The following is a 16,002-nucleotide window of genomic DNA, read 5'->3' as shown; positions in this document are numbered from 1 at the left end:
TCAGGCACTACACATGACCAGGTAAAGCTTGGCACTGCCCTCTGCTCCTAGCTCATATTTTCTGTACTACACCAAGAGAATGCAGCACTTTAACATAGAGTTACAAGAACTGACTGCTCCTGGGAGGGCATTTCTGGGCACGTATCTTCCCCTTTTCCAATACTTTTGTCAGTAAGGATTCTTATGAGGATTTTTAATTCACAAAAAACACGCAGTGCTGACTAATGCTTGCCAATTAAGTCAGCCCATTGAATCAACAGTTTCCTGTTACCTGTTCCTTCAGGTAGAACAGCGGCTGATACCCCTGCCCTTTCCCAGGCTTCTGTGCAGGGACCTTTCCTGCCTGAAAACAGTGGGGACACCTGTTTTCTGAGCTCGGAAGGCCAGCACCTGAAATCCTAGGAATGGGCCTGCTATTGAGTAAAGGGTGCTTGATAAGGCAGCCACTGTGATAGGCAGCGGAAATTTGATGATGAAAGGAGATGCCTAATAGATTAATCTGGTGTGATTTGCCAAAACACAGGGTTTTCTGGAAGATTATCCACACTCGCAATAGGAAGCCCTTTGTTTGGTAAAAGTCCCCACTTATCATGGTATTCTTTATCTCAACAAGAAACATAATGGTTTACTTGTTTACATGCATGGCAGATATATTCAGAGCTGGGCTTAGGAACTGTGAACTCCTTTTCATTTGAAATGCTTCCAGCAGGCAGGTTATTAGCTGAGGGGGAACAAGCAGTTGGACACACATAAAATTTAAATCTGCCTTGCTTAGATTGGCAAAAATGAATGTTATTTCATCCACTGGGAAAATGTTTTACTTCCTGCTCAGATACTTTTGGAAGAAAATCACAAGCTCATTTGTAGCCATCATATATGTATGTATATATTTTTTTAGAGTTAAGTGGTGTGTCTACAGAGTGTCTACAGAAACGTATTTGTTACTTTATACCAGTTATTTTCCACTAATATTAATTATTTTATTAGCTTGTCTTTACTTCTTCAATTTTGCTTTGCTTACTATAAAATGTGACTGATGGTTTTACATTATTTATACTGAATGTGTGGCTGGAATCTGGCCCTTGATGTACCTTGGATAGAACTGCTTTGGTTTCTGGAACCGATTTTTAAATACCTTACACATCCGGAACTGCAGAACTACCAAAGCACTGTGTTCTTGAACTCTGAAAATAAACAAAAACTGCCGTGTTAGAAAACTGCTTTATTAAAGCCTTTTTTAGCAATCTTATGTCCCCAAAGTCTTTCATAGTGTGCAGTATTAAGCTTGCTGGATACACAATGCACATGCTGCACAAAGAATGCACGTTTTATTAAAGGAGCTGGAGCATGGGAGTCTGAGGCAGTTATTTTCCTGTGCTCCTCGGCTGTAGCGTACTGTGTGTAGGATTTAAATTCACTGCAGAAGCAGCCAGTTTCCAAATCATACTAAGTACAAGGTGAGGAGGGGTCACTTCAAGAAGGACTAAAAGAAAGAGAAGGCAAGTGAAGGAACTGCTCACCCTGATGCCACAGGATTAGTTATGTGGACCTATCTCAGTAATCTGCTGCAACCAGCACAAGTGTGAGGAAGGAACAGAAATTGCAAAGCTGGGTAAAATGAATCTGGAAATCTGATAAATCCACCAAAAGAATAGATGTCCAAAGATTTGTCTGTCTAGACCAGTAGACAGCTACAAATGAGAGTTGGTGGCTCATGCAAATGGATACAGTGCAATGAAACATTACGATGGAGTAATGTTTGGCATAGACAGAGGATTTTATTTTACTTATAGGACATATTTTATGGTTTATGAAGACATTGGAAGTCTACTTTTTGTTTTCTTCTTCCATGTTCATAGCTTACATTACTTATTTTACAATGTGTTGAGGCACACTTTGTACTTCTTTTCTGTCTGCTCCAAACTTTCCTGTAGCTGAAACTATGCTTAAAGCCAAGTCCTTCAATTCAGCCTAGTCAGTGCACAACTAAAAATGAGGAGCTCAGGGAAGGCCTTCAGAATCTGTTTGAAGAAAGTGCGAAATCATCACAGTCCTTGCAAAATTTCTTCTTTGGGCTCATGGTGTCAATACATTGTCCATAAAAAAAAAAAACAGTAGAAAAAAACAACTGTCTAATGTCATTTCCCTCTGTTAAGTTTTGCACTATTTTCACAAAAGTATCTGAATAAAGTCACATGCTGGCATATAACAGCATCTTCTGCCCACAATCAATGGGATGCTTTCAGGGGAAAGCTCTCAGCCAAGCAAGTGCAAGCCATTCTGAACTGTGGCAGTACAGACAAAAAAATAACTTTTTAATGTGTTTCTTGGCACTTAGTTCTTTCTTCCCATTTATTAAAACAATTGCTTCCAGTAGTTTCTATATTTTTTTATTTAATGATTAAAACATTCTAAATAATTCTGGTGATGAAAACATTCTAGTAAAGTTGAGATGATTAAACATTTTAGCCTATTAAAGCATGTACTTCCACTAAAAAAAATGAAAACACCTCTCATTAGGGTAAGTATGGTCATTCACACCCCTCTCTCATCTTGAACTTTTCAGTAGAGGCTTCTAAAAGGTTCCTTGATTTATTTTTTTTTCAGGGGATGGGGGTATTGTCTTGTTGGGTTTTTTTAATTGGTTGGTTTGTTTGTTGGTTTGGGCTTTTTGTTTTGTTTTAGTAAATGCACCACACTCATTTGTTCGTTATTAAAAGTTTATGGTTACATCACCCGACACTAAAAATAGAATATTTCCTTTTGTATAGATAGTAAAAATATTTCATCTGACTAGGAGTTCTCCTAAAAAGTACCTTCTGGGTTAGTCGAGTTTCTGAATGCACAGTCATAGATAGTCTATGGCTTTGTAACCCAGCCCCAGGGGTAAAATTTGCCTGGTGGTGTTAAAATGTACTCAATGAGAAGATAACTTCTACATGTAACTTCTGTCTCGTCATAGTCATGGTGGCTGAAAAACTGTCTGTCTACATCCCAAGTCACCTGCAGGAACACGTGGTTCCTTGAGAAAAGGAAATACAGTGCTAAACTGAGGAAGTGCTGCTGCACCATGCTAGAGCACAGTACACTCCTGAGGAATCTGCGGCAGTGCTACAGGTCAGAGCAGAAGTGAATTTTTGAACAAACCTCCTGGTTGTTCGCAGTCACTGTGCAGGGGTTCACAGCACAGAGTGGTTTAAAAGCACATTTCATAAACATGTTTGGATGAAGCTAAGCCAGATGTGCTCCAGGACTGTATCTAACTCACTCCAATAGCTCACAGGTAGCACAGGTCCCAGACCCAGTCACAAGCTAGACCAAAGCAAACCCCCTCTGACACACCTGCTCCTTGGGATCAACAGATTTGCTCCACTGATCTGCTGATATCAGCCTGTACTACCCGCTACTGTACACATAACTTGTGTAACCAGCACTAATTTTGCCATATGGAAGAACGTCTACGTGAATGAAAACCCAGCTGTGGATTTCTGAGCAGGTTAAGATCTCCTGGCACCAAGAGAAGCACTGTGTCCTGAACAGGGTGATTTGCTGAGAATCAAGGCTTCAGCTGAAGCAAAATGTCTTAGTAGAGGCACTGAGGATGTCCTGACAGCCCTGCAGTCCTGACTGCCCAAATAAAAAAAACTCTGTTTCAAATCACTGCCCTGTGTTGTTGTGAATGTCCATCACAGGAAAACACCCGAAGGATGCAAGGAAGAAAATTACACGTATAACGATAAGGTGGCAGGCGATGGCCCAGCTCTGGAGAGTAACACAGGCCCTTCAGTATTTCTGTTTACCATTAGAGAGGGACAAGACAGACCTTTGCTGCTGAAGCTCAAGGACTACTTTTTTGCTTTGCTGCCCCAGTTAGGTCTAGTAAAAGATACCAGCTCTGCTTGCAAGCCTTGACTCGGTTGTAAACTTAGATCATCCAAGCTACAACAACAAGAGGACAAACTCCACATAGTGCAAATGTAATTTGCAGGGTCAGCATGAAACTGATCCTGCCTCTTGGATATGAAGAGAGAGCTATATATGTTGTGTCACATCCACAGAGCTGCCAGCACCTGCTAAGAATCTTCAACACAAACTGAAGCCAAAGTGAGCTGAGGTCACGCTTCAGGCATGCCAGGATGGATGAAGTCATTGTGTTCAGCCACGCTGGCTAAATGCAGTGGTGATGTACACATATCACACACCCACAGTCCTCTGCCCATCCTGTTCCAGTTGTCCTTGGTCCTGCATGATGGAGGATATGCAGGAAAGATAGACTCTCGGCTCTATGGAGTAGCTACAAAACTGATTTTCACAACGTTATATTAGGTACAAACATTATATACGTGGCCAGAATTTAGGCCATCATATTTTCAAGGTTTTCCAGAGGATATTAAATATGGCTTAAATTCATCTTTGAAACAAGTAGGTGAGGCATATGGCACATTAATTTAGTTCTACTGACATCCTAATGGAAAGACAAATGTTGCAGAAATCTTTACTAAACAGAAGAATGACTTTGGCATGTCAGCTCTCCATCACTGGATCTGAGGAAACAAAACGTTTATTGTTTCCAGGTCTCTGAGATCTTGAAAAAAAAAAAACAACTTGGATTTTTGGCAGCTGAAAATAAGAGCTTTCAATTCAGACAAAAGAATTATTGTTTCTGGTGTTCATCCAAAAAATTAAATACAAAATAAAAAGTAATATACTTCTGTCTGTACCTTAATACCAATGAAGTTCATGCTCTAGTTTTCTACTCCTCATCTTTATTCATGGATAGATTTGTCTTCTTTTGCTTTGCTCATGTTCAGTGAATCAAAATAACACATGATGTGAGACATCTCTTCACTCTGTCATTTGGCTGCACACATCCAGGAATTGACACTGTAGCTAAAGGTCATCAGACCTATAAAATTAGTATACAGAAGACAGAAACCCACACTCTTTTATGTTAGAGAAACAGCTCCTATTATGCTGTTTAGTGTCAAGCATACCACAGAAGTAAATGCAGCTGTTTAATTTTGGAGCCAGTAGACAGTTCCCATGAGCAGCAGCAAAATGACAACTTTTAGACTCGTGCTACCTGCTTGTCCCCTCCATGTGTTTACTTTCCATCCCTGGCCTCTGCACCCTGTCCATGGCTCATCACAGTCTGCAAAACCTGATGGAAATATGCTCAGTTCTTCTCTGGAGAGGAGTCACCTTCCTAGTGTCAGCCTTGCAATGCTCTTCACTCAAATCCAAACCACCACTGGAGAGAGATCTCTCCATCTATTCTATATCCTCCTGCACAACTCACATGGCAGAAGGATCTTGGTGTCCTCTGCCAGTTCAAACAAAGGCTGGTCAAGAGGAATGAGCATTCCCATTGCCATCCTTTTCTACCACACAAAGGATGATCATTTATAGTAATTTACAATAATACAGCTCTGGAAAATATATTTTGGAGGGGAAAGTGTTGTTTTAAGAACTACACAGAATTTTCAACATTCAGCTAAGAAAAGCGCAGTCAAATTTTAGTGGTACAATATTTAAATCCCTGCATATCTGACAGATTATTTCATGCGAATGATAATGATTTGTTGTAAATTCACCACAGCAGCTACACATAAATATGTCTAGTCTGACTTCAGAATAAAGTAAGCTTTTTCTTTATTACCTGGTACACCACCAAGAATAGAAGTATCCCCTTTGTGTTGTGAAGATACAAGACCCAAACTTTGCCCTATTTTTTCTTTTACTTAAACAGTGCGAAAATTGCAATGTAAGCTAGCCAGAAAATGTTGGCAATTGCATGTTGGATAGACTTGAGGGGTGAAATATGAGAGTTACAGAGACAAAAATGAAGAATGTTGTCCATTTCAACAGAAATTTAGACTTGGTAGCCACCCTCCTGGAGATAGTAAAAAAAAAGTCATGGAAATTAATTAAGTTTCCAAGGAGTGAGTTAGAAAAGGAGAAGGGAAGCAATGAAAGAAGAAAACCTTGAGACACCATGAGAGGAAGAGGAGAGGCAATAAGTGAAAAGAGTAGAGGAAAGAGGAAGTAGAGTGGCTCCAGAAGCATTAGGAAATCAGAGTTGGGAGCAACTCAGTTGTCTGAAGGAGTGACCACAGAAGATCAGGGATGGAGAAGCAGCAAGAGAAATCCCCTTGAGGAACACAAAAACACTCCAGGAAAGCTGGTGTGGAAAAGGGCGGATGAAAGGGAATGAAGAGGAGATAGAAAATGACAGAGCCCTTGAGGAAACCTCTCAGTCCTCTCTCTCTGCCTCACTGCATGTGGCCATGCTACCTCTGCCCCTCTGGCCTGGTCTGGGAGGAGATGTGATGGCAAGTTGCACGGCTGCTAAGGTAGCTGAGGATCTTAATTTCCTTCTCTCACAAAGAAATTTTGTTGCTTTAGGTTCATCTTGAGGAGGAAAGAAACCTTTTCTTATACTGTTGTGGCTTTATCTCATGCTGAGAGCAGGGTCAGAAGAAGCTCCTTTTCTACTTAGGCTCTCTACACCACGCACCTGAAGGCCTTTAAGAGTAGTGTCCAAGCTGGGGGTCAGGTCTGTCCAACTCCCACACAGCCAGCAGAACAAGAGAGATTGCTCCAGGCAGCAAGTCAGGACTCCCAGCACAAAACTCTCTTGACTTCCCTCTGGCCTGTATAGAGGACCTAAGGAATCCAGCCCCGTCAGAGATCCACCACCAACTTTCCCAAGCCAGCTCCAGATTTCTTATACTGAAATCAAAAGCTATAGGCAAAAAGTAGTTAAAAGCTTAACCCTATATGTCTACCAGAACTCCTCTTTTCCCTTTTTAGTTTTTTTGAGTGTGTCATTTCTTAAACACTCTTCACTTGGATAAAAAATGGTGATACATCTACTGCTTCTAAATTTGAAAATACTTAAAATACATATACAAAATAATAGGAAGCTAACTTTAGTAACTTAAGTAAAGCTCACATAAGTATTTTGTGGTGTAAAGCTTAGCATGTTGTCTTTAAAAAATAACTAACATTGTGCACATTGGTGCAAAAATACCATAGATCCTGTTTCAATTAAATTACTTCATTGAAAAAGCCATAACTTGAAGATTGAATGCTAGTATTTATTGAAAGTGATAAATTATCCAAGGATTATACTTTATAAACATGAGACTCAATGTCTAGAGAAGAATGTAATAACTACCTAATAACTGTATGTTTAAGAAACAAACTGCTCCATGAGTAGTTAACAGAGCCTGAGCCCCTGTATGTTTGTGTCTTCTATCCTCTGCACCTTCCTACTGTATTAACCCTGTTCATGTCTCATGTCCCCACCTGATAATCCCTTCTGGGAAGTGAGAGAACAGCCCGAAGCTGTCCCAGAGCCCTGGGTGAGCTGGTCATGAGCATTTCATGCACCCAGACATTGCCAGGCAGAAGCAAAACTGACTTTGCCAAACAGGAGCCAAGTTACCTGGAAGAAAAAATATCCTCTTTCTCTGCTATCCAACCACAAATTTTCATGGCAGCTATTGGAACTTAATGATGTTTGGGATTTCTCCTTTCTCAAATGTGGTTGAAATTGGCCTGAATTTTTCTGGGGAGAGGAAGGGGTAGAAGGAGGGAGAGAGTGAGAGAAAACTGGGCTAAAAATAACAATGTTTGGATTTTTCCAAGCCATTTATTCTGAAATATTAGAAGATGACATATGTAAAGTAATACCTTTTTCTAAAAACACACAGTAACAGATACAAATATATTATTTTTGTTTTGATCTAGGAATACATTTTCATATAAAATGACATCTGCATTTTCTTCAATTCAGAGTACACATACTTTGAGGTCTGCATTTTTCAACTTCTGAAAGGATGGACAACACTCTAGGAAGCCGTCTGGACAGTGGGGGAAGACCACTGTCCAGTGTGTGGATTATTATGGATATAATAATAGCTGTGTGAGGAGCACACTGATAGATCTACATCTGTTTACATCAGCTGAGGATCCATAATTTATCTGAAACAGTCTGTTTCCCAAGACTGCCTAAACTATTTAGATGTAATACTTGATTACATGGTTATTTTAATAACTCTGCAATGGCCCATAAGTAAAAGCCTGCTGTCTTCAGCAGTCTTGTCTAATTCATACTTTAGGTTCCACAACTCTTACTGTTACTATGTCTTTACAAACTAAAGCGGCTCTTCTTAGTTGTCCGTGCCACTGTGCTCACACTACTCATCAGTGAAGCTAGTTACAATTTTGGGGAGTTAAAATCCCTTATTTAAAGTAACCAGGCTCAAAGGCTGGTGCAGTAGTAGGGCTTGGAATGAAATTCAAGTCCTATTTACTAATGCCAAAACCAAGATAGAGTAAGCTCAGGACAGCCCTGACTGCTTTTGACATTCTGATGCCATAAACAAACATCTATTACTGTTTGTGAGAATATTACCTTCCCTTGAGCTCATACTTTCACACGAGTTTCAATTTGGCTACGGACTCTTCATTATAAATCTGTGCTCTCTTTACCATGCCTGCCTCCATGGCTCTGGTTGAATGTAACAGAGGTGCAACACACCAGATCAGCATGCCGTGGATGCGATGCACATGCATCTAGCAAAGGTTTTGATCTTCTGTGTGTTGTAATTTATAGTTTTCACCAGTGTCATTTTAAAGGAAGAGGTTTACCCCCATACACATTTATCTCTGTCTTTCTTCTTACCACACCACCTCCTGTATTTCTTTACTTCCTTCTTCTGATTTACTATCTCTCTATTATTTTGCTTTCTTCTTCCGATTTAGAATCCCTCTATTGTTTTGCTGTCCTTGTATCCTTACAGAATGCCACCATTTTATACATTTAGACGTCAATGGTGAAAAAAAAGCAAAAGAAAACGGATCAGTATAAACTTTGGCTTTGCAGAGACATGTAATGGGCAAATGGCCAAGGAAACTCTCCTGCAAAGAGAAAGAAAGCAAAGAAGCCAAAACTTTTAACTTTCACTGCCTTCAATACACATCAGTCTAATGTTCATTTCATCAGTAAAAATATGGATGACTTAGAAATCTAATTACATTGACTTTCAGGGGTGTTTTTTACTTGCTGTCACTCCAAAGTCTCAGAATATGTCACTACAAATTCTCAGATTATGATCTTAGTGCCCATAGTCCCTTGCTCTCGCTTCTAAAAACTAATGACAGTGCATCTGTCCATAGTCCAGGTCTCAAGATGCCAAACTTTTATTCTCTTTTTTGTTCCCACAGGAGCGTTGCTGGATGCATGGATGGAGCTGAGAGTTTTCTTCAGATCAGCTTTTTGTGTATGCACAGTTTCACATTGAAAAAGTTAAGAATCATATGTATGGAGAACGAACAACTTTATAGGGAAATAATGGTTTTGTCTGTTCTTGATTTCTTACATATTCAGTTACTTTCTGAATATATCATATGGATTGTTGTATTCCAAATGCACTTTGGTGTAGACATCTACCAACACAATAATCAGTAGTGTTTACATTACAATCAGACTTGACTCATGCCTGTAAATTCATTCCCTGTTTTTTGTATTTACACACAGATTTTCTCCCTACATTTTCCCCCAACAGACCACATAAGATGCAAGGAATGGTTCGTAAAATCTAAACTCAAATCTGCAAAAGTTGCAAAATATCAGGATAAGGCTGCTGCTTAAGGTAGAAAAATAACTGGGATTAGGAGGTGGTCACCTGAGGACCAACCCTGGAGGAAGATCTGGGATACTCTCAATGTATTTTAGCACTAGAAACAGAAATAAATTTGAATGGTGACCCTCAAGCATCAGCTAGATGACTGCTCAGTCTAGGTTGTGAATCAGCCAAGACAAAATGGGCTTTTAAAAAATGGCAAAAGAGAGCAAGTATCCACTGACACAGTATTTTACACAGCGGGTTAAAATTACTTCAGGCAAAAGTAAGGCTTGAAGGTGCAGCTTTGGGAGCTGCAGCCACCTGTATTCTAAATCTCATTCAGCTGCATTTCAACATGTAGAAATGACAACTGCAACTCTTGCTCTCTGTGGACAAGTTTGCTCTTGAAATTCTTTAAAAGACAGGAGATTTTGAACAGCAATTTTTCATGAAATTTGGATGATGAGAAAAAGAAGGATCAGAGACAAGCAACAAGACCAAAATAATTTCAGGTAGAGACACCATTTGAAGCACTGAAATTTCCTGTCCCTAGTCCTGCCACAGTACCTGTGTGGCTTGTGTGAAGAATTGAATTACAAATGGATTGAATACTGTGAAAACACATTGCACTTCCCAGTCTATCTGGAAGGCCAAGTGATTTGACCCACAGTACAGCAGTGTATGAAAAAGCCTGCACCATTGGAAGCACAAACAGTCTCCTGATTTGATGGAAAGCACTAGGAAGCAAAATCATCAGGCAAAGATCGCAAGTGTTCACATGAACATAAATTCAATGAAAGTTACCCAGAGGTTGAATTTAATTGGCAATCACAGCACTGTTTTGTCAGGTCTAATAGTGACTCACCATGCTAAAAAATCTAAATGAAACGGTACAGCAAAATAATAATAAAAAAAATATGTGGTCAGGAAAAGCATCACCAAAACCTCACAAGGAAATATATCTGGCATAAAAGTCCCAAAATAAACACTTTGCCAAATACTTGTTGGCGAGGACAAGTTTCCATTTATGTTTGAAAAATAACAAAAAAAAATCTAGAAACTATTATTTGTTTTCTGCTTAAACTTTGCCTGTATGAAAGGTACCATGTTTTTTCTTTATTATCCTTTTAAACTGGTGAAGTTTAGATTTTGTTGCACTCTGAAATTATCCTGAAACATACCCTGCACCAGAAGAACTGTGGATTAAGAGTAAGCATAAAGAGTTTAATATCACAAACATCAGAAAACAATAATTTATGTAAAATGCCATAATAAATACACATTGTAAGATTGTAGTGTTGCGGTAAATACATTTCTTTAAAAATTAACACTCATGCAGCAGATTATCCTTTTTTCTGTATTCTTTCAATGTTCTGACTTCAAATTTCAAAATGCTTTTCTATGTCAATGACAATCTTAATAAACTACAATTAGTTCCACAAGGCACTTTCTGATGCACAAGCCCCTGGCTTGATTGCGGTGAATGGTGGGTATTTCCTGTGTTTAAGTCCACATATGGATTGAGTAAGGCAGTGGCAGAGAGACTACTGTTTTCCTTCACTACATCTTCATTTCTTTTTCAGAGGGTAAGCCTTTTTTGTTTTTCCTGGCTCTGTTGTCAAAACATTGACCAGAGTTTTGGCTCATGGTACTGGAATACGAGGCCAAAACAATCCTCTGAAAACCAGTGTGGCAAAATGTATTTTAAATCTATACATTCACCATTCAACCATGGGAGTAACCACGCCCACTGCCCCACTCTGTGGTTTAAAAACAACATGGGTTTGCCCCCAGAACTGTTTGATTTATTTGACAAGCTTTTTCAAGCTGGGTATATCAACATTTAAACTGTTCTGAGGCTTGGCTTCCTACATCACATGTACAGCAAGTATTAAAACACACTCTAATCATTTTCTGCCTCTATTAAACTAGACAAGGTGAATGCATTGTGCATTCTGCAAGATTTCTTTGAAAACCTGTCAGTCTCTCCAAAGACAGATAAGCTAAAGTGATTTTCTTTTTTCTCTGAAACTTACAACCGGGACCTTTTAAATATTACCTTTATTACATCCTTTCTGGAAAATACATTGTTATGATTAATATGCAGACCTAATTCCTGTTTCTGACATGCTAAAGTCCAATGCAAAACAGTAAAAGATGACACATTATAGAGAGTTCTTCATAAAATGTAGCAGAATGCACAAGTACACTGTGAGAGTATAAAATCTTTTCCTGCATTATCAGAGCAATTCTCTTTCCTCGGGGGTAACAAGGAATACAAACAAAAACTTGGATGTAAAATGAAATCAGGACAAGACCAATTTTGCACACATGACTGGGAAAATTGAAGTACAGAGATGGTGGGTGGTAGATTAAATAATCTATCCAAGCAGAATCTAATATTCTGAGTACTGGGGTGCAATTCCCCTGAACCAGAATTCCGGTATAATTTACTCCCAGCTTTTTTTTGTTCCGTTTTTTGTGGTGGGTGCCGCACCACTGAACCGGGCCTCTGTTGGTGTTGCTCACGTGGACATGATCCACGTAACAGTAACACCGAGAAATATATTCACAGACGTGCAAGAATAAGCCTAAATTTAAGGTAAAGTGGTGGCTCTACCTTGAACCACCTATAAATGATCCGTGCAACACTTGAACCAAATTTAAACATCCAGCCGGAATTTACTCCCAAACGGCACGGCGGAAGGAAAGAGCGGGCCGGGAAGCGCTTCTCGCCGTTAAATCAAACATGAACTTCACAGCCAAACCTGCTCCGTCTGTGCGTGCTGCGGAAAGCTTTACAAGGGCTGGCGGGGGGATATACGCGTCTGTGAATGCAGCGACACGTGTTGCGGCTCCTCCGCCGCCCCCCCTCCCTCGGCGCAGCGCTCCCGGAGCAGCTCCGGCCGAGGGCAGCGCGCCGGGAAGCGCCGGCCCTAATTGAAAGAAAAGCAAAAGCAATTAGCCCGGGGGGAGGGCACTCCGCTTGATTGGCCGCTGCTGATGGATGTCCCTCCGCCCCCGGAGGCCACCCCGGCCCCAGCCCCGGCACACCTCGGGCCCCCGGAGCGGCGGCGGGACCTGGTCCCGGTGCCGCCGGGGGATGCTGGCTCATCTCTGCGCGCCAGCTCCCTCCCCCAGCGCGCCCGTCTGCTCCTCCTGCAGCGGATTCCCGACGGCCTTCGTCACGAAAACCGTAAAACCCAGCGCTGGATTTTAGTGGCTTAAAACAGAGACCTAAAGAAAAAAAAAAAAAGAATTTAAAAAAATTATGCAGCGTTTCAACAGACCCCATAAACCTGAGATGCGAGAGCAAGAGAGAAGAGAAAGGGGGAAGGACGAAAAGCTGAAAGTATCAGCGGGAATAGCAAATAGCTTAGTTTTCATTCCAGACACCGTAACTTGTTTTACGATTAGTGATCTGTTTAAAGATTTGTCCTGGAAGTACTCGATATTGGGTTACAAAAGGTTACGTTAATTGCATTAAGCCATAATGACCCATGAAGCACTGTAAAGGCTCAGAGAAAGCACGCTTCTTCCCTAAAGGAATAAATGTAATAAATAAGTACAAATAAAATATAAAATAAATAAAATAAAATAAAATCACAGCAGGGCAACGGGGCGGGACTCCCGGCGGAGGCAGCGGGGCGGGAGGCAGCGCCCCAGTCGCGGTGGGCTCCGGCCCCGGCCCCAGGAGCCCTCCCGGGTGCGCTCGCCCCCCGCCCGGCGCTGCCCCGGCGGGAGGGCGTGTGTCGGCCCTGGGCGCAGCCGCCTGCCTTATGGTCCGGAATTAAATGTGTCTACTAATAATCTATAGTCTCGCTCGCCGGGGCAGAGCAGACAAACAAAATCGTCATTCCAAATGAAAAGAAAACACTATTTCTTAGAAGTGTTTAGGAGGGTGCGCAGCAGGGCATATTTTCTTTCTTACTGGCAAGAGTTTGTAACTGGATCCCTTAACATTACTGAGAACATGAAAACATGAAACAAAAGTATTGATCCAAGAATTCGGCGAAGAAAAGTATCCAAATACACACTGCTTTATTTGAATTTTTTTTAAGGTTACATCAGATGTTTACGGGGGAAGTCCGAGCTTGAGATACAGCCCCTCCGTGCCCCATTCCAACATACGGGGAGGAAAGTGTCATTTGTGTTGTTAAATTTACATTACGTTCACTTTGATTGCATCAGCTGCTAGATAGATCTAGGAATAATGGCATTTAAGAGGAAAATAGCAATCATCTTCAGAAGACTGCAGCATAATGGAGGAACCTAATTAATTTAACTTTGCAGTCTTCCATAATGGCTGCACTTTATCACTTCTGCAGATGGAGCTTGAAGGAATTAACAATGCTGTTTATCCCAGCAGACATCTCTGACTGTGGTTAGCCAATGGCAGATTTCCCATTTAAAGATGCATTTCTTCACTTGAGGGAAACCAACCCCAGCCCTGGCAATAGCTGTTGAAACTTGCTATTACTATATGTGTGTGGGATATTGAAAACCTGAGAAAATGCACAATATGTGTCTCTTTATGGTCTCATCAAGTGACGCTGGAAGAAGACGGAGTGTTTCCTTGCCTACCAGAGCCAAGGTTTTTCCAGTACTATTTCGGTTTCTCTTCCCATTTTTTTCCCTTCACTAGATTTTTTTTTTCTTTACAACGTATCCTGCAAATCTATTTCTTTTTTTCCTTTAAAAAACGTGTCTTTTTCTAGACGCGTAGAATTCAACCCCTCTCCTAGATGATTTGCAATGTTTACAGGCTTTTCATGCCTGGGAAACCTGAGAAGACTTGAGGTAAGCACTCCTCCACACACAAAACACGGTAAAAACCGGATTATTAGAACAAGTTGATCGTTTATTATTTCAGGAAACAATGCATTTTACACGCTGCCATATTCTAGGGTGCACACACACTCACACCCTCCAGTCACCCGTGGGCGTCCGAGGAGAATCGGAAGGGAGAGATATGCCATGATACCAATCTGGGGATGACCCACAGCACTTAAATGCTCTACACCATTACCCGTATAGCTGGGCTATTAAAAAGTGTTGTTTGGCACCTTTGAGAGGGGTATTTGTTACCCCAGCAGCAGGGACCTGGGGAGTCAGCCACAGCAGTGAAGCAGTGAACCAGAGGAGCGCATCGTCAACGCCACTGTCTCTACCCGCTCCTGTACAAAGGGAAATGTTTTGCGGGGGCTCGGAGCCAGGGATGGTTCTGCATTCTATGTGCTTATGTATTCGAGGCGGATCTTAAACTGTATTTTTTTTTTATGTTTATTGGCATCCGGAGTTTATTGTTGCTGTTGATTTGTGGGAGGGAGTGAGGCGGGGCGGAAAAGGGCGGGTTTGCGCACTTCCAAGTGCCTGGCGAGCAAAACTCCCATCCTTGAACTTAGACCTTAGAAAATTACAATCTCATACGTTTCTTACACCCTGGCAGAGAAAGCATCTTTTCCATCCCTCGTCTGTAGGCAGCAGCGTCCAATAGAAACCACCTCACGCACAGAAAAATCCAGGGCTGCTGGTAAAACTCATATAGCTCTCAGTTTTTATAAAGTAAAGGTGAATGGCAACCCAGGAGCCACTTGGGCTGCTTGCGCCGTGTTATTTAGGAAGGCAGGTTTGGATCCAAACCTGAATTTGTTAATCTGGCAGCTACCTCCACCAGCAGCTAGTGGAGTGACAATGAGTATCTAAGTCATACCGTCATTTCTCTCCGTGTCAGAATAAGTGCCCTGCTGCTGAGAACATGGAGGGGAGAAGCGCCCGCCTTTCACCCCAGCCAGGAGTGCTCCCAGCTCAGGGCTCCGCCAGGCAGGTACGGCAGGGAAAGCACCGGGATTTGAGCCGGTGACGCGCCGCGACGCACGCCCAGCTAACGAGGAGATTGTGATGCCGCTTCGCTAACCGGTCTGAAGTCCTGGGCACTGGCCATCTGAAAATAACCTGGCACATCTGTGTGTCTATACTTCCACAGGGAAGAGGAAAAAAAAAATTAAAGGAATATAGAGATGAACGGGCACAAAAAGTAGCTCAGGGGATCTCAGGCTCCGGCTGGCACGTAGCTTAACTCTGAGCGAGGGGCAAAACGGGAGGTGCAACTGCGTGGAATTCAGTTATACCAGAAAAAGGACAAGAAAACAAACAAACAAACAGCAGCCAAAACTCGGGGGTGGTGGGGAGAAGATACTAGGCACGGCCGCACGGTGAATCCCGCAGAGGCGCGCAGGCACGGCAGCGCCGGCGAGCCGGCTGCACCTGCTCTGCCCGCGGACCCCCCCGCGCAGAGCCGCAGGGCCCCCGTGGGTGCCCGCAGGCTGTCGGGGCTCCTGAGGCGCTGGTGAGCCGAGGGGGAGCT

Source organism: Motacilla alba, chromosome 2, assembly GCF_015832195.1.
Source record: "Motacilla alba alba isolate MOTALB_02 chromosome 2, Motacilla_alba_V1.0_pri, whole genome shotgun sequence".
Taxonomy (NCBI): Eukaryota; Metazoa; Chordata; class Aves; order Passeriformes; family Motacillidae; genus Motacilla; species Motacilla alba.
The sequence above is the reverse complement of the archived record's forward strand: the minus strand, read 5'-3'. Positions refer to the sequence as shown.